An 18,827-nucleotide genomic window follows, 5' to 3' on the forward strand; every position below is an offset into this window, starting at 1 on the left:
TTCACCATTAATGGGTCTCCTCCGTCTCCCCAAAACCCCTTTAAAATATTAAGAGAGGTATCACCAAAAAATGGTAATACTCTATAAGAACATAAACGCAGGAGAAGCTGCACTCGCAGCTGAGAGAGTCACGACATTGTTAGTGGAGTGAAAGCAGAAGAGGGATCTGGAAGAAAGGAGATGGTTTCCATATAAGGGCACGAAGAAGGAGAGTCCATGTAAACACACCACTTGACCACAGAACCCACAGGGGATCGGCGTCTGAGGCACCAGGTACCACTAAAGGAGGGTGTTGGATTCCAGACTAAAAGGGGAGTGGAGATTGGATGAAAGTTTCTCTACAAAATGTTTGGGTTCCCGGTCCCCTGTCCGACACCTGCATCAGCTTCTTCCTTCCCATGCCACCTCCAGCCCTAGGACATGAGGTTTAGCCTCTGGAAAAATCAGATGGAAAGGCGTAAAGGTGAGGAATGAAGCTTAACAGCCTAGGGAGCTGTAACCATCAGCACGTTGAGCTCTGGCACCCACAGACCTGTCCCTGGGAAGCCAGGGGATCGGTAGGCTCTTCTCTGGGAAGCTGAGTGGCTGCAGAGGAAACACTGCAGCACTGACATTTGGAGGTTCCCCGACAGCATTCCCTGCTTGCATGGTTGTTCCTCCATGAGGTGCGCTTGGCACCGAGGCCAGCCCAGGTATGCAGAACCTTGGACAGCTCACTCTTCAAAAGAAACAGACAGCTAAGGGAACTGGCCCTTTGAGGAAACCCTCTAAGCTAAAAGCAAAGAAGAAAAGAGACCAAGGATAAGCAGTGCAGAAAATAGAAGAAATTTTTAAAAGTATAATTTATATGTTCATAAGGATGAAATAGTGCACCCATTAAAGAAGAACAGGATGCTATAAAAAAAAAAAAGGAACAAGAATAAGCAGAGAGGGGCTTCCCTGGTGGCGCAGCGGTTGAGAGTCTGCCTGCCGATGCAGGGGACACGGGTTCGTGCCCCGGTCTGGGAGGATCCCACATGCCGCGGAGCGGCTAGGCCCGTGAGCCATGGCCGCTGAGCCTGCACGTCCGGACCCTGTGCTCCGCAACGGGAGAGGCCACAACAGTGAGAGGCCCGCGTACCGCAAAAAAAAAAAAAAAAAAAAAGAAGCAGCAGAGATCTTATACATCTACCCAGAAACAACATTTCATATCAGAGACAAAGTAACATGAAAACTGATGCTCGATGTAACCAAATATTTTATATTACCATATTGGGAGTGATGGGGGGAGCAGAGCAAGAGGAATATATATAGTCATGCACACAGATGGGGGGATGTGCAGTAGAATGTCAGGCTGAGTGCACAGAGCAGCACAAGCAAAGGCCCAGAGGCATGGCGATATGAGACACGGGTTGGCCTAAGCATGGAAGGTCCATAGGGCACTGCTGTGAGCATGTTTATTCCCGTTGGTCTCCCTCCGTCTCGGAATACCTTTGCTGAGTTTGGGGGATCCCCCACCCAATGAGTTTTGGAGGATAGCAAATGCTTTCCCAGCCTCTCTTGCAACTGGGGTGCAGGCATGTGGCCACGAGTCCCAATCAGACGTTCCCAAATGGCCTTTGAATCAGAAGCTAGTGAGGACCTGGAAACGCATCCCAGGAGGGTGGCGGCAGCTGCCCCACAGCTCCCTGATGCACCAGCGTCCAGTGCCAGGGCCTGGGCGCATCAGCAGTGGCAGCAACAGTGTCTACACAGGCGAAGCTGCTCCAAGGTGGCTTTGGGACACCATTCCTGGCTGGACAGCCTCCAAGCCCAGCCTCTAGTGTCCCCACTCCCACGTCCACCGCCAGGCTTGGGCCACCTACTCATGGCCTTGGGTGCACAGACCTGCGCCAAAGACCAGCCTTCTATTGTAGGTCTTCAAGTGCTCTGTGCGCACAGGGGAGGGGGGAGAAGGCATCTGCTTAATCAATCAGCAACTGTTTATCACACATTTCCCTTGGGCCAGGCGCTGTGTCCATCTCAATAATTTGACAAAATTCACTTCGGCTTCCATTAGGTTGCTAAAACAAACAAACAAACAACTCAAATAAACCCTGAAATTAAAAACGTAGCCCTCAGGAAAGGAAAAGGTTACCTCCTCACTCTGAATCACTCAGGTCTGGGAAGAGAACAGAGCTCGGTTCCCAGAAGGGCAGTCGGTCACCGCCCACACCGTCTCTGCAGCTTGGGGGGCCCTGGCCTATTTCTGGCATCACCTCCACGCCCTCAGTGTTTGAGACAGAGAGGTGTTTGGAAGGTGGTGCCTATTTATGGGGCAAAAACAACAGGACAGACTTGCTCATGTTCCCCTGACATCGTCAGGGCTGGTTCCTCCCCGGGCCCCAGGCCACCCCTCCCCTACGTCTCCTACGCAACTGCTTTTGTGACCCACCCTAGAAACACAGGGACCCTCAAGGATGGGCTGGCTGACTAAAACATCCTCTCTGGACCCGTTTCCCTGCGGGGCACTGAGGGACCCCCCAGCTCTGAGGTGCCCATTCCGCCCTGCCTTCTCCTGTGGACCCTCCGGGATCCAGACTCCCTCTCTGCCCACCTGAGGACACATCCTCTTGCCCATCTCCTGCCTTTCTCTGAGGGCGCTGTGGTGTCCTGCGGTATCTTCAGGTCATGCTCTCCTTGGGCAGGTCACTTCCCCTTCTGTTGATTATTCTAGTGTCACTCACCCCACAGGGCTGGGAGGAAGAGGCAACATGAGGACATGGGCGGGGGAGTCCTCTCCCACCTCTGAAGTGCACGGTGGGGATGGGTGGCTGTTAATCTTGACCGTGGGAACGCAGGGGCTAGCCTTACCAGCTCTGGGAGCCCTGGGCTGGCACAAGGGACAGAGCTGGCCTCAGTGAGTGTTTGATAGACAGACGGATGAATAGATGGACAGATGAGTGACAATTCTGGGGACGCACAAGGCACAGTGGAAAAGGTACAGATTGAGAGTCAGACACAGACTGGGTTCACTGCCATCAGCAGCCGCCCTTCATCTGTTCAATGAGTGTTTTCTGAACACCTAGGACCTGCCTGCCTGTGGATTGGCGGGCAGTGTAGACACGGCTCTGCCCTTATGGAGCTGTGAGTTCACGGCAGACAAAGGAGACACACGAGCACACACATACAACTTTGCACCTTGTGGGTGTTCCGTAGAAGGGCCCCAGCTGGGAAGGAGGGCACCTTCTTAGCCAGGCTGGCAGAGAAGACCCGCCCCCCCCCCCCAAGAAGGAACCACTAAGGCTGTGACTTGGGGAGGAGAGCAGTTGGCCCTGGGAGAAGAGGGAGGAACATTCCTGGGGGAGGAGTGGGCGATGCTAATGTCCTGTGGCAGGGTATGCACTGAGTGAGCAAGAGGCCTGGACCTGCATTTTACTTTAGATGCACCGGAGACTGATTTTACCTTCTTTAAAATCCCTCTGGATAGAAAACAGATCAGCACTTGCCAGAGAGCTGGGCACTGGGGAGGGTTGACAGCAAAGGAGCCTGCAGGCAATGTGCAGGGTGATTGAATTGTTCTGCGGGGCACGAGGGTGTGGATACACGATTCTGCCTTTGTCAAATCTCACAGAACCAACCGGACACCACAAAGAGGGAACGTGACTCTGTGCAATTTTTTTTAAGTTTTCTATTAAAAAATAAAAGAGATCCCTCTGGCAACTGTGAAAGGGAAGGGTGGGAGGGGCAGGAGAGGAAGTGGGAAACTGGCCAGGGCTAACGGCAGTGGCCTGAGTGAGAGTGGCTGGGTCTGGGCTAGTGGTGGCTCAGGTTGTTGACCTCTGGGAGCCTGTCTCCTCACTGGGGACATGGTTCCCACCTAGAAGCTGACTGTGTGGGTTGGAGATGTCACCTGAAACCTGCCTGGAGGGGCCTGTCTAGAGCAAGGTGCTGGGCACGTGGGAGCCTGGCTGATTGTGTTTTCCAGAGGGTGGATGGGACTCACCAGCCAGGGCAGGGGGTGGAGGCTGGGAGCTGCCTGGGGCTGCGTTAGGAAAACAGACTTGAAGGTGAGCCAAAGGGAAATTACTCAAGAGTGAAGGGCACCCGGCTGGAGGCCCCCAGGCAGAGGAATGTGGCCCACAATGCTGTGTACTAAGTTTCTCTCTCCCAGGGAGAGTTGGGGCGAATTCAGAATCTGAATGCAGTGCCAGCCTGGGCAGAGAGGGAAGGGGAGCAGAGTGCTCCAGGGAACGGCTGGCTCTCGGGGGCCACGTCCACTGGGAAACAGAGGCTCCCGTCTGCAGGCTACAGTGCAGAGGAGGCCTGGATTCCTGCTCCAGCTCGGCCACCCTCTAGCTGGGGGACCTTGGGCAGGTTACTCAACATTTCTTCTTAGTTGTAAGACTGATGCGTAGCACGTGGGAATGCACCTCTCTGAACTGAAAATACACGAAACAAATGGATGAAGTGAAATGGAAGCTGATGGTGATGGTGATCAACGGTTAGTGCACTGAGTCAGTAGAAACTCGAATTGTTACTGAACGCAAGTTCATGTGCCCGATGTACAGGGAGGCCAAACAAATCGAAATGTCAGAGTCTGGAGCAGAGGAAGGTTTATCGCAGGGTCAAACAAGGAGAACGGGTGGCGCATGCCCCCCAAAACCCCAAACTACCTGAAAAGTTTCAGCAAAGCATTTTTTTTTTTTTGAGAGCAGCAATTTACGGTTCTTTATTTTTTTATTTTTTTGCGGTACGCGGGCCTCTCACCGCTGTGGCCTCTCCCTTCGCAGAGCACAGGCTCTGGACGCGCAGGCCCAGCGGCCATGGCTCACGGGCCCAGCCGCTCCGCGGCATGTGAGATCCTCCCGGACTGGGGCACGAACCCGTGTCCCCTGCATCGTCAGGCGGACTCTCAACCACTGTGCCACCAGGGAAGCCCTATTTTTTATTTAATTTAAAAAAAGTTTTATTTTATATTGGAGTACAATTGATTAACAATGTTGTGTTAGTTTCAGGTGTACGGCAAAGTGATTCAGTTATCCATATCTATTCTTCTTTCAAATTCTTTTCCCTTTTAGGTTATTTCATAATATTGAGCAGAGTTCCCTGTGCTATATACAGTATCATAGGGGCAGAGCATTTTTAAAGGCCAGGCGAGGGCGGGGCACCCCAGGGTCTGTGATCAGCTTGTCCACAGTTCTCTGATTGGTTGATGGTGAGATAACAGAGCAGTATCACAGGGAATTAACCTTATCAATCCTTAGGCGCCAGAAGGTCTGGGGGCTGCATGCTTGTGATTATCCAATTAATTTCTTCCATTTGGTGGTGGTGTTATCGTCTGAAAAACTCAGGAAATGTGCATCAGATGCTATTACCCAGGTACTTCAGAGAGGAGCTACAGCAGAGGATATCAGGGAGGGGTCTGTCTGGGAAAGGCCCCATAGGGTTCTGCTCGCTCCAGAATGCCCCCCAGGGCAGTGTCCTTCTCCGCAACCCTCCAGCAGCATCAGCGCTCTAGGTGTTTGAACCTATGAGTGGGGAACAGCAAGGGGTAGGGGCGCTTCCTGATGCGGCTGCTGTGAAGACAGTCTGGCTCTTCCTCCAAAAGTGAAGCACAGAGTTACCACGTGGCCCAGCTGGGTACATCCCCAAAAGACTGAAAACAGGAACCCAGACAAACACTTCCACGTGAGTGCTCCTGGCAACGTTATTCACAGTGGTTGAAAGGGAGAAACAGCCCCGAAGTCCATCCATGGGGGAAGGGACAAGCAGATGTGGTCCAGCCATAGGACGGAGCATTGCTGAGCCACAAACAGGAATGAAGGACCGCTATGTGCCGCCGTGTGGCTGAGTCTCAAAAACATGACACTGCGTGTAAGAAACCAGGCCCCAAAGGCCACATGTCATAGGATTCCGTTTCTATGAAATACCCAGAATAGGGAGATCCGAGGGCGCCACTCACTAGAGTAAATCCCCTCTCGGAGCTTCAGTCTCCTGATGAGGGGGTGGGAAGGGGAAAGGAGGGGCCTCAGCGCCGAGCCTAGTGGGCACCGGACCTGGGGTCCCAGGTTCCACGGGAGGCACGAGGACCCTGCAGGTAGAGCCGGCTCCCTGGGGACCCTGGCTCAGCGGCCAGTCCCTGGAGAAGAGGGGCAAGGGATGCCAGGAATCAGCCTGGGCTCCTTACCCTTAGGATTTCCCAAACTCGGCAGCCCCCCAGCCTGCCCCCCGGGCAGGAAGTGAGGAATCACCTCTGGGCGTAAGAGCAGCGGCAGCCCCAGGGCTGAGGACAGAGGTAGGAAGCAGTGTGGCCAGGCCGACCGGCAACCGAGGCCTCCTTCCCACCAACCTGCCGGCCCAGCAGGACGAGGCCCCCATCCACCTCCCAGGGCAGCAGGGAGACAGACAGACAGACGGAGGAAAGATTAGCCTCCCTGTGCCCTTCGCCCCCACTTCCTTCCTCAAGTTCCTCTCTGAGCGCAGCTCTGAAGGTCTTTGCACCAGAAATAGCAAGGATTTCACTCATGCCCTAAATCTGGGGACAGGGTGTGGGAAAGTCCAGTCGGACAGAAATTGTGAGGAAAACAACCCATATCAAGGAGTTAAATCAAAGCAGAAGAGTTTGCTCTCTCCATGTTTCCACTGTTCTGGAAAGAACAAAATGCATATGCGCGTATAAACTGCAGAATAGAAATGGTGCTATCTCAGTGATTTCACACGTGAGTTAAACGCACAGATATTTGCACTTCAAGCTGAGTGATATAAAGGTGAATGGTAAAATACATGTTAATAAATGAAAATTTTAATTCTCCTTTACTCAGAAGAACTGTAATCAGCTAGTAACTTATCACTGGGGAATGGACAGCCCGGGGGTCGGAGCTGGGGACTGAGAGCCAGCTGTGCCCAGGACGAAGCTTCCTGCAGGGCTATGGGGGCCTCTGGGGGTCGGGGCGAGAACAGAGGCAGAACGGAGGGGGCTGCACGTTGGCTGGGACTTGCTCTGCAGGGTCTGTGGACGTTGGCATCAGTGTCAACCAGTCCACACTGTAGGCTTTGTGCATGTTTCGCTCTGAATCAAAATCCGTGCTCACCCAGTTTCTCAGGATTGGTCTGCCTGTGGTATGCCGGGCGGCTGCCGAGTGACAGAGAACAGGGGTTGCTTTCTGGTCAAGACCACAGAGTTCTGGACAAAAGCACAGCCCACTTCTGGAGGTGGATGGAGAAGGGCCTTCCTGGGGAGGGGACTGAGGACCTCAGCCTCACACACAGACATTTGGAGAGGAAGTTCTGGAACACTGGGATGGAGGGACAGACATACATAAACAAACATGTGTGCATACACGTGCACACGTAGCTTGCTTTCCTGCTGTTCTGTTTTATGGGCTCTTTTCTCCACCCCAGCGAGGTTGGATCTGGGGGCTTTTGCCCGTAGACGGACCTGTGTCTTCATTCCACCGGCAGGAGTTCACGGGGGCCCTGCTATGTGCTGGATAACAGACAGGATAATAAATAAATAAATAAGACAGGAGTCCCTGCCTCATGGGATTCATGTCCAGGGGGCATGGAGGAAAACTCAGCACTGTGAAGGGAAGCGGCCAGCGCGCTGAGTGCAGGCGAGGGGCAGCCTCCACCAGGCACATCAGGAAAAGGCCCGTGAGCGGCTCCTAAAAGAAGGGCGGGAGTTTCCAAAGGAAGGGTGCTCCAAACAGAGATCGCTGCACGTGCAAAGACGTGGAGTCAGCTGCCATCCGCCACATTTGGGAGACTTAGATGACTGCGCGTTGCTAAGGCTTAGGTTCGGACTTGAGCTGGAGAGGCCAGGGGTCGGTTCTTCCCAAGCCACAGAGGGGCCCTGGCTTCGTGTGGAGGCCATCAGGGTTACATGCAGGAGGAACTTGGTGCCTCCTCTAGTTGTCCCTGAAGACCCCCGGGCTGGCTGGAGCCGGAGTCCTGGCAGGGCTGAGTCCCCTTGTGACCCCAGCCAAGTGGATAAGTGAAAGGGATAGAATAAGTCAGGGGTGTCAGATTTCGCAGGAAGGGTTTAGCTCAATTTTCTCATAGCAAAAATGAAATGCAAATATCTGCCGATCCAGATATAAATGAGTGTGGGTTGTTACTGAGTTTGTGAGAAATTCCCTTCGAAATGGTTCCCTGGCCTCAGTGGTGGGCTCCTTCCAGACATGGGTGCATGGATTCATTCACTTCTGCCTCACAATGCACAGACCACCTATGCGGATGTCTGATAAATCAGTGGATGGATGGATGGATGGACGGATGGGTGGATGGGAGAGCGGGTGGGTGGATGGGTGAATGGGTAGATACAAGTGTAGGTGAATGGAAGAGTGGGGGATTATTTTACAAGATTTAAAGATTCTTTTGTTGGAGAGACATGACACAACGGCACTCAGATAGATGAAAGGCAGAACTTTTTGTTAATTACTTCCCCAGAGGAGAGAAGTCTTCCAGGCAGGGCCGCACAGGGGCTGCACCTGGGGACAGAGTAACAGCAAGCAGGTGCTACCGGGAGAGCTTATGTACAGCAAGCAAGATGGGTCAGGCAGCTTTCTCAGGCTCCGGGTGGACTGGCTAATTTGAATCATTTTGTAAGTTCCAGGGTATAGGGGCTGTCCATATTTGTTTGGTACCTGGCCCCCGTGTGATTAGGGCAGGTGCATAGTGGCCCAGAGTGTGAAAGCCCGAGAAGGGAAGTGATGGGAGTGTGAACTTAGCTGTTCAAGAAGAATTGACCAACCGCCAGCCAGGATTTCAAAACTGGGTCAAGATAGCATCTCCCCCCCACCCCCACCCCCACAAAAAAACTATATTACAGTGGTGGATGGAGAAGTGTGTAGAGGGATGATGCCTTTTGGAGCTCTCTCTGTCAATAGTATTTACAGAAGCATCAGCACTGGATTCAGATCTTTGAAGATTTTTCATCTCGTAGAAGTAGAACCCTAGAATATGGGAGCTGGAAGGGACCTCACAAGGTCTGCCTCTCTCTCTCTCTGATGTCTGAGGGACTCAAGATGCTTTGGATCATAGAAGATCCTTTCAGTAATTTGACGAAGACTATAGATCCTCTATCCTGGAAAAAGCATAGAGCACAGTCCATGTTATAGGGCTGGTGGACACCAGGCAGCCTGTCCACAGAGCACTGCTCCCATCTAGGAAGTCAGAAACCTCAGATCAAGGAGTCCCAGCACCGTAGAACCAGCCACTGTGCAGAGGAGTCACTGAGACACCAGGTCAGGGAAAGGACCACATTCAAGTTTATGCAACCAGTTCACAGGCAAGTCAGGCCTAGATCCCAGGCCTCCCCATTAACCCTTCTGGGACTCAGTTTCCCCGTATCTCTGACAATGGAGTTGGACTCAGTCGCTGGTTTGAAGACTTGGTTCAGAGAAGTTACAGGGGAAGGGGAGACGGCAGGTGGAGTTGTGACCCTCCCGTTTATTCCCCCAGTCCCACCGGACCCACGTCATCAGCTCTCTTTTGAAGGAAAGGCTTTAAGACTTTTTCCAAAAATGTTCGAAGGCCCCCATACTTTGCAGCTTCTAAGCTTCTGGGAGTGTTAAGTGCTGTGGACTGTCAGTTAGTCTCCAGAGCGAAGCTAAGAAAGCCAACCAGTGTTGAAGTGTGAGGAAACCACAGGCAAACATCCCCAAAGAAATGGCAGAGTCTCAGAGGCACAGATCCGGAAGTGTCACCAGAAAACAGGACAGGGAAAGGTGTTCTATCTCTGAAGACGTTTCCGAGTTTCTGCTGCCATCATCCCTTTGGAAGTATACATGGCATAAAAAAAATCAGAACTCCCCTGCCTCCCTGGCCACCCTTGTTTCTACCTTCTGTGTAAATGCCCACTGTTTTACACCTGAACTCGGACACAAAACAACCACACAGGGAAAAGAAATAATGATAAGCAATACATGTGCTATTAGACAAATGGATTCACTTGTGGAGTGTGTCAGCTACCTACCTCAATACCAGAAAGAAGAAAACTAGTATTTTAAGGGTCACCTGCTCTGCATCCAATATTCACACCAAATTTTCATTTAGTTGAGAAAAGGGATGGGAAAGTGATTAAGAACAGAGTTTGGAGCCAGACTGCCTGGGTTCCTGGGAGGATTAGCTGAGTTAATGCATTTACGGGCTTTAAAAAAGCGCCTGCCACAGTAAAAGTTATATACACGTCAGGACTGTTGCTAATCCTCACCACTCCCCTCTCTGAGATTTTTCACTGTCAGCTACATTTCAGAGTTCAGAGATGTTAAGTCACCTGCCCGAGGTTTTTTGCCAGGAAAGCGGCAGCACGGAGACTGAAATCCAGGCTGACTTGGAGCCCAGAACGCGTTTGCCAATCCGAGCCTCTAAAGGGCAGGCTGTCTACACAAGAGAACATTCCATGGACTAACCTGGAAATCATCCATGTGGCTGGCCCAGCCCCCCAGGCACAGAGGGCAGCAGGAGCCCTGGGCAGATGCAGTTACCCTCTGTAGGGGGGATCTGTAGGTCTGGGATCTGGAAGCTGCAGCTAGCCTGGCTGGGGCCGGCGCTGGGCAGGAGCCGGAGCTCTGGTCTAGGCTGGAGGTGGAGGGAGGAAGTGCCCAGCATGGTGATGACATCACAGCCCAGCCCTTGAAAGATGATCTGTTCCCACTGCCACTCCAGCTCAGCTCCGGAGGCTCCTCGGAGGACTGGGGCCCTCGGGCAGCCCCGCTGGACCAGGGAGCTACGAAGTGCCCGCGTTTGTGCTCCGGACAAGGTGGGTGCCGGGCAGGGGCTGGTCCAGCCGCCTCACCTTCTCGGGGAAGGACAGGCAGACCGAACACAGAGGGAGGGCGGGCAGATGGGTGACATGGGGGCTGATTCCCAGGCTGGGTGAGAAGTTTTCCTCAGGTCCTAGGGAGTTTGGGAAAGTTCCCTTCCTTCCCTACAGGTAACAAGAAGGACTCCCAGCAAGAGAAATGTTCTTGTTTGTTCTAGGTTTGTCTTCTCCCTGAATGGAGGAGACAGACAGGCAGGTGTGTATTTATGTGAGTCATTTAGTGACCTGACTTTTGGGTGGATTCCTGCACTAAAGCAGAGAGGGTGGTAAAGCAGGGAAGGTGTGGGGTTTAGACTCAAGAATCTGGCTTTTCACTCACAGCCCTACCGCTCATTGGCCCTATGTGACCCTGGACAAGTTACTTAACCTCTCTGAGCCTCAGTTTCTCATCTGCAAAGTACCCTGCTCGCCTGCTCCCTGGGGCGGCTGGAGTTAATCAGACCACAGACGGAAGGGGGTTTGTAAAGGACGGCTGATGATGTGCGTTGGGGCGGTGGTGGTGATAACTCAGACAAGCTTCGCATCCCTCTTGTCTGGTCCTGGCTGTCCAGGATGGAGGGATAAAACAGTTTGTTTGTTCAGAGCGTGGGCTTTGCATCTAGTCCTGGGTTGGCACCAAGCTCTGCTCTCATCCCCTGGGTAATGTTTTTGAGTCCGTTTTTTTTCCCAGTTTCCTGAGCCAGAAAGCTGACCTGGCAGGATGGGGGGCAAAGACAGAAATGGGCTGATGAAGTGAAGTGTCGCATGTGCAGTAGGTGCTCAATAAATCGTAGCGGTTATCAGAGCTGCCGAGGGCAGGTAGTTTCCCCAGGCTGCGCCGGGGTGGGGGGTGGGAGTTGCTCTCCCAGGCAGGTGAGAATGTGCCTCCTTGAGTCAGGCTGCCTGGGGCTCCCACCAGTCCACAGGAAGTGGGAGCTCTGGCCCAGTAGTGGGCCATGGGGGCCCCAGGGCCAAGCCGCCTCTTATTCCTTCTCTCAGTGGGTGGCTGGGGGCAGGGTGAGTGACCCCACAGGACACTGTCCACCCTCCTTATCTGGAGGAAAACTGTTCTGTGTACTTCTGGGCCCTGGCAGCAGTCGGGGTGAAGGGGACATTCCACAACAGGAGCCCCACAAACTTGAAGGAAGAGTTCACTGTTTTTCTCCCGTTCGGGACAGGAGTCAAGCCGGGGGTGGGGACGAGCCAGGAGAAGGGGATTTGGAGAACACTGCAGATGCAGGCTCGCACACTGGCCCTGTAGCCAGGAACCCAGGGTCTCATCCCAGCTCTGCCGGGAACTCACAGAACCCCTGCAGTCATGCGCTCCGAGGCCATCACAGAACACATGAGGAAACTGAGTCTCCGAGCCAGGACGTAACTGAGCAAAGCCCTCTGCTCAGGGTCCGGGAAAGGCCTTGACCTGTTTGGGACTCAGGTCTGTCACTTATAGGAAGGTTCCGATGACTGACGAATGGTGAGACTAAAGACATGGGATTAGACCGAACTGGAGACATGCTGGCCAACGGCACCAAGCAGGGGAAAGAGCCGTGCCACGTGGTCTCTGCTAACACAGTGACCGTGCCTGGATAAAAAGTTCAGAGGGGATCCGAGGGTAACATTAATGGCTGCCTTTCTGACCTGTGCAGCCTTGGGGTCAGAGAGGGCACTGGAGATTGCCCTGCAGACCCACCAGGGGATTCTGGTTTTCAAAATCAAAGTAGGGATCATGTCTGTCCATTCACAGCTGGCTCGCCTGCACTGAGAACCGTGCCTACCATGAAGTGGGCACAAGTCAGTATTTGCTGAATGACTGAATGGTAGATGGGTGGGTGGATGGCTGGATGGGTAGATGGATGGATGGATAGCTGGATGGATGGATGGATGGATGGATGGATGGATGGATGGGTGGATGGATGAATAAATGAATACTGGTCACTTGGCAGGCACTAAAAGCACACAGAGCACGTTACTAAGTGAAAGAAGCCAATCTGAAAAGGCTACGTACTGTAGGATTCCTATTATATGACATTCTGGGAAAGGCAGAACTATGGAGACAGTGAAAAACATCAGTGGTTGCCGAAGTTGGGGGGAGGGGGGAATGAACACACAGAGCACAGAAGATTTTTAGGGCAGTGAAACTACTCTGCATGAAGCTGTAATGGCGGATACATGTCATTATACATTTGTCCAAACCCATAGAATGTACAACATCAAGAGTGAACCCTAACGTAAACCATGGACTTTGGCGATATGATATGTCAGTGTAGGTTCATTGATTGCAAGAACACAGCACTCTGGTGCAGGGTGTTGATAAGCGGGGAGGATTGTGCACAGGTGGGGCAGGAGGCATGTGGGAACTCCTGTACCTTCTGCACAATTTTTCTGTGCACCTGAAACTGCTTTAAAAATACAGTCTAATTTTTTTTTAAAGCACACAGTGCAGGACTGTGTGTTGAGGATTCAGAAGGCACTTAGGGAATCCCAGAGCCATGAATCAGATGATCAGAACTTCCTAAGACTCGATACTAAGACTGAGTACGTCACTTCCAACACCCACCCGGCCCAGGAATCCCCTGACTTCTTTGTGCACATGCTTCCAGGAACGGGGAGGTCACTATTGTACAAGGCAGCCTGCTCCATCTCGAGAGGGTTGTACTGTTAAAAAGTCCTTCCTTAGGGCTTCCCTGGTGGCACAGTGGTTGAGAGTCCGCCTGCCGATGCAGGGGACACGGGTTCGTGCCCCGGTCCGGGAAGATCCCACATGCCGCGGAGCAGCTGGGCCCGTGAGCCATGGCCGCTGGGCCTGCGCGTCCGGAGCCTGTGCTCCGCAACGGGAGAGGCCACAACAGTGAGAGACCCACGTACCGCAAAAAAAAAAAAAAAAAGTCCTTCCTTAGACTGAAGCTAAATCCCTCTCCCACTGAGCATTGGGCCACTTTCTATCTCTTGGAGTGGGACTGTATAATTCTCATCCCATGGGTCCTGCCTGAGCAAAACTTCCACAGCTCTTCAATCAAAATATACTTTCCAGAACAAACCCAAGAAGTAAAGTATTCCTTTGACTCTGGAATCTGCAGGGTTCTACAGGTTAGAAAAATGTGAACCCCCTCCAAAAAAAATCATCGCAGCACAAAGCAGGGTGGAACAATTTGAAGGCCCTGCGTTCAAATTCCGACTGTTTACTGCTGGAGAGGCTCCCGAGCCTCAGGTTTCTCATCTGTACGATGGGGGTAGTCATTCCTATTCCTGAGGAGCATAGAGAGGTTTATCTCGGATGGTGCTAGGGCAGTGCAAACAGGGCCAGGCTTACTGCAGGTGCCCACTTAGCAGGCGGACGGCAGCAAGGACCTGGGACTACCAGAGGTGTTGTCTGCCCTGCAGTGGGGTCACTACAGCTTGGGGGTTCCCAGGGAACCCCAGCATGCCCGCACTCATATTCCTAGGCAGCACACCTGTGGGTGGCAACAGCTGGAGCCCTGTAACTTTTCCCACTTCAGGTTTCCAGCCCACACTCCCCAGCGCCTCTAGGCCCCTCTGATTTCTCTGGCCAGTGGAGCTCTGGGAAGGCGGGCGCAGAGAACTGGCTTCCAGACCCCGATCCAAACTGGCTAGCTGGCTGAGCCTGCTCAGCGAGGTCGCTTTGCTTCTCTGAGCCTCACGAGGTCAGCAGCGCCTGTGCCAGACACCTCGTGGGGTGTCGGTAAACTGTAGCGTGCCAGGCACTTGGGCAAGCCCAGCGCTTCTGTGGCTGTTACTGTGCTGATGTGTACCTGTGACTTCGTGTTCCCTCTTCTTTCTTTTGGGTCCCCAAGTGACCATATTCCAAGGGGGTGTGGCCTGACCGGGAAGACCAACCATGGACACACACTGCCTTTGCAAATGGCTTTCTCGGGGGAGCAAATTTGAAAGGAACTCAGGCCCTGTCCCTGCCCTAGACCCCAAAGCCACCATCCCCAGATGCCTCCTCTTAATCTCCATGGCCGAAATTCAGGGCCCCCAAACCCTGGTACCCAGGGCTGTATCACCGCCCCCTCCCATGTCATTTCAGGAACCGACGGACACACTCTCCCTGAGAGCTCGGGGCCTCAGACAGCTCCCAGCCTAGCTCCCCTGCAGGTGGATTTGGGCCTCAGGAAGCACCAAGCTGTGTCCTGCCTCTCCCACCCAAACGAAATCCCCTCCAGGGAAAAGACTGAACCCAACCCAGCGCGGCACCTACTGTGAATACCTACACAGCAGGGGTGACACCCCGACGGCAGTAGGGAGGCTCTCTGGTCCTTCCAGAGCCTCTGAGATTGCACCTTCCAGCCAAATGGGAAAGTAATCCCATCAAATAATGCAAGAAAAGGAAAGACAAGTTATAGGGAAAATTAGCTGATCAGTTAAACCAGTTCAATTCTAAACTATGGCTGACAAATTGGTTGTATTGTGATTGTGAAGCTTTGTAACTGTTTAGGCAGGATACCTAAAATAGACATAAAAATGAGGAAATAATCTGGAACAAAAAGTTCTTATTATTCCAGCTAAATCTGCAAAGTGAGAAGAGAAAAAGAAGGGAGGAGGAAAAGTGTGCTAAAGATTTTTTTTAATTGAAGTATAGTTGATGTACACTAAAGATTTTATCTTAGCTGGAAGAACAGCTATTTTTCTATTCCTGATGCTAATAATGGACACAAATTTTAATATGTTTGTTAAAATTTTAAAGATAACCACTAGAAGAATTGAAGAGTATATATATATATATATATATATAATTATAGTATGTTATATTTGTAACATAATTATTATAAATTATGATAAATTAGCTTATATTGTATTCAACAAAGGAAATACATTCTAAGGAATATTTATAGAAATTGATTATGTTCTAGGCCCTAAGAAAACCTTAATATAGTCCCAGATATAAAACTCTTACTGGCTGCATTACTTGACCATACTGTAGAAATTAATATGAAATATAGAAACTAAACATCACAGATCACTTGTAAATTTTAGGAAATGCTCTTCCTCAGAACTCTCCCATCAGAGATCATCAAAACTGAAATTACAGATATCTGAGACAAGATCAGTTACAAGAACACTGTTAATCAAATTTATGGGATACAGACAAAGCCATACTCATAGTTGAACTCATGTTAATAATAATAATTATGATGATGATTATTGTATTATTGTTTATAGAGATTGCAAGTAAATGCATAAAATGTTCAGTTCAAGAAGCTGGATGGACAAAAAAAGTAGAAGAAAGAAGAAAAGAAAGAAAGAAAAAGAAGTAGAAGAAAGAATAATGATGACAAAACAAAATGATTAATTAGAAAGGAAACAAACGTTAATATCAGTATTCCCTCTAAGGAAAAACCAAAGCCTGGCTCTTTGAAAATAGCGAAGGGGGAGGAAATATTAGGAAGCGATCTGTGCCATGCGGAGAATTAGGATAAGTTGCTGAGACAGGAAGTGATAAGCAGACACTTTGCGGTCAAGAGTGGCCTGCAGCACAGTTGGGGCCCAGCATCCCAGCCTTTCCAGGCTGTGGGAAGGACGATCTGCCTGGTTGGGGGTTTCTGTTGGACCCGTGAAGGCCTTCTTTCCACACTGGCCTCCTGTTCCCTGGGAGGGTCCCATGTCCCTGAAGGTAGGAGAGCAGAGCTCAAAGCCCTGCCCCCCGCTGGGCCTGGGATCCCATCATCTCTGCTTGAACCTTTTATACCTAAGTCTCAGTCAGAGCCCACGAACCAACAGGCTCACAGATGTGCTAAGTATTTAGCCACCAGCATTTCTTACAAGAGTCAATAATTTTAAAATGGGATATTTCACATAAAAATTCAGCTTCCCAGCTTCTCTAGGAATGCAGACGGCTCTGGCAAGGCTGAAAATTAATGCCCCACCTGGCCACACACAGCTCTTTAGGTCAGACCTTGGCCGTCAGAGTGCCCACCCCTCCCCCAGCGTCAGCATCTGCTCTCACCTCCAGCACCCCACTTTAATGGGCCCCTGTGGGCATTGGAATTTGAGGCCCTGCTTCACACGTTGAGAGGTGCAGACTGGTGAAGGCCACTGAGGCAGAGCTGAGCTGGTTACGACTGGGAGAAAGAACTTTCCGAGCAGATTTACAAGGGCAGCCTCTCCCCCAAACAGCCCCACGTAAGGGAGGGCAAAGACAGCCCCTCCCCACGCCAGCCTCTGGGGGCTGAGCTCTAAAATGGGCCTGCGATGGTGCCGCAGAGTGCCTTAGACACGGAGCATTTCCCAGATCTAAAGCAGGAACACCCAGCCGTGGAGTTGAGACCTTATTGGAGGGCTTGACTCTTCCAAACAGAGAGGGGGAAAAGCTGGTGTGAAACTGAGGAAAATCTGAACTACCCAGGATCCTAAGCACACGATGCTCTCCAATGCCTCTGAGCCTTTGTTCATGCTGTTCCCGTGCCTCTGATGCTTTTCCACACCTTCCTCAAGCTTCTTCTCCTACTCAGCCTTTGAGATGAAGGGGTCCCTCCTTCCAGGAAGCCTTCTACACCCCTTCCCAGAAGCTAGGTCTCTCCTTGGTGCCCCGCAACTGCCTTTGGCCCCTCAGGGACAGCACTAGCCATGCTGTGTTGGCATCATCTGTGTGTTTGCCTCTCCTGCAGCCTGTGAGCCCCCTCAAAGGCCAGGGCCTCATCTTACCCCTCTGTCCATTCCCAGCCTGGTCCCCAGGGGACCTGCAGCGCCCTCCTGGCCGTTAGGGCCTGTACCCTGGTAGGCTCAGCAGGCCTCCTGGGAGGTCGGACTCTGCAGTGACAATCAGACGCCAGGGCCGGTGAGCAATGGCATTCCCTGAGTGTGGCCTCTGGCCTGGAGGGAGCAGGGATTCCGAGGAGGTCTCTCTGTCACTGCAGACTAACAGTCGGGTGGCAGGTTTCCAGGCTTCCTTTCCATGGGTCTTGCCACGCCCACATGTCCTAAAGGCTCTGGGGCACAGGTGAGGCTTCTGAGCCCACCAGCTCTGAGCCCGGGTACCTTCCCCAAGGGAATGGGCTCCGACCCCAGGGGGTCCCATGGCAGCCACTGGTAGGCCGGCACCACTCTGTAAAGTCCCTTCTTCTGGACCCTGAGTGCCAGCTTCTCCGAAGGTGGCCTCCAGCCAGTTCCAGTCCCTGGGCAGAGGCCGTGGTGGAGGACACCGGCCTCATTGTCCAACAGCCCAGCATTCTGATCGAGGCTTGGCCAACGGCTTGCTGAGTAACACAGGGCAGGTCGCCGACCGGCCTGAGCCCCTCCCTTCCCACCTGCATCAGGGAATCAAGACCACCGTGCACAGCCTTTGCGCAGCCGACACGGCAGGACCGTGTGTGAAAGTGGCCACGCCGCGCAGGGCCCGCTCATTCCCTCCTCTCTGAACCACTCGGGAGAGACTCTCTGGGCTCCCAGCTCGGAGGCTTCTGCCCACGAGGAGTGCGGAGCCTGTGGGAGAGACAGGCGAGGGCCTGGGAGACTCGGACTCAGCACCCTGCTCCTGTGACCCCAGGGCCCAGCCCAGAGGACCCGGGACAGTCACGCCCTCTGCTTGTCCTGGGCCTCCTGAATCCAGAGCCAGATGTCATGATCTCCACCTTCCCCTTCCTGGGCCTCTGCGTGCCAGCCTGCCACGCACACTCACACGTCACACACTCACACACACACACACACACCCCGCACGCTCACACACACTCACACACACACACTCACACATCTCACACACACTCACACGTCACACACACACACACACGCTCACACGTCACACACACACTCACACACACACACACCCTGCACGCTCACACACACATAAACACACACAGACAACACAGACACATACACACATGTACACACACGTGCACACAAATACGCCACATCACACACACAGAGCTCACACACACACTCACACATCACACACTCACATACACACCCCGCACGCTCACACACACTCACACACACACTCACACACACACTCACACATCTCACACACACACACACACCCCGCACGCTCACACACACTCTCACACACACATATAAACACACACACAACACAGACACACATGTACACACA

The 18,827-nt window shown here is 52.4% G+C and overlaps 1 protein-coding gene and 1 long non-coding RNA gene across 6 annotated transcripts in view; one reads left to right on the plus strand and one right to left on the minus strand.

Moving 5' to 3' along the window:
• Window positions 1-10,540, minus strand: part of LOC132596887 (uncharacterized) — a 47,899-nt gene extending 37,359 nt beyond the window's left edge. For both annotated transcript variants that reach the window (XR_009563192.1, XR_009563191.1), the window contains exon 1: window positions 10,374-10,540. This is a non-coding gene — a long non-coding RNA (uncharacterized lncRNA). The remainder of the gene's footprint in view (window positions 1-10,373) is intronic.
• Window positions 10,380-18,827, plus strand: part of BDKRB2 (bradykinin receptor B2) — a 32,016-nt gene continuing 23,568 nt past the window's right edge. For 3 of the 4 annotated variants that reach the window (XR_009563188.1, XR_009563189.1, XM_030883450.2), the window contains exon 1: window positions 10,380-10,723. The gene's annotated coding sequence lies outside the window, so the exon portion shown is untranslated. Of the gene's footprint in view, window positions 10,724-15,946; window positions 18,446-18,827 lie in introns of those variants that run through there. The other variant, XR_009563190.1, reaches the window with a different exon arrangement.

Source organism: Globicephala melas, chromosome 2 (assembly GCF_963455315.2).
Source record: "Globicephala melas chromosome 2, mGloMel1.2, whole genome shotgun sequence".
Lineage (NCBI taxonomy): Eukaryota > Metazoa > Chordata > Mammalia > Artiodactyla > Delphinidae > Globicephala > Globicephala melas.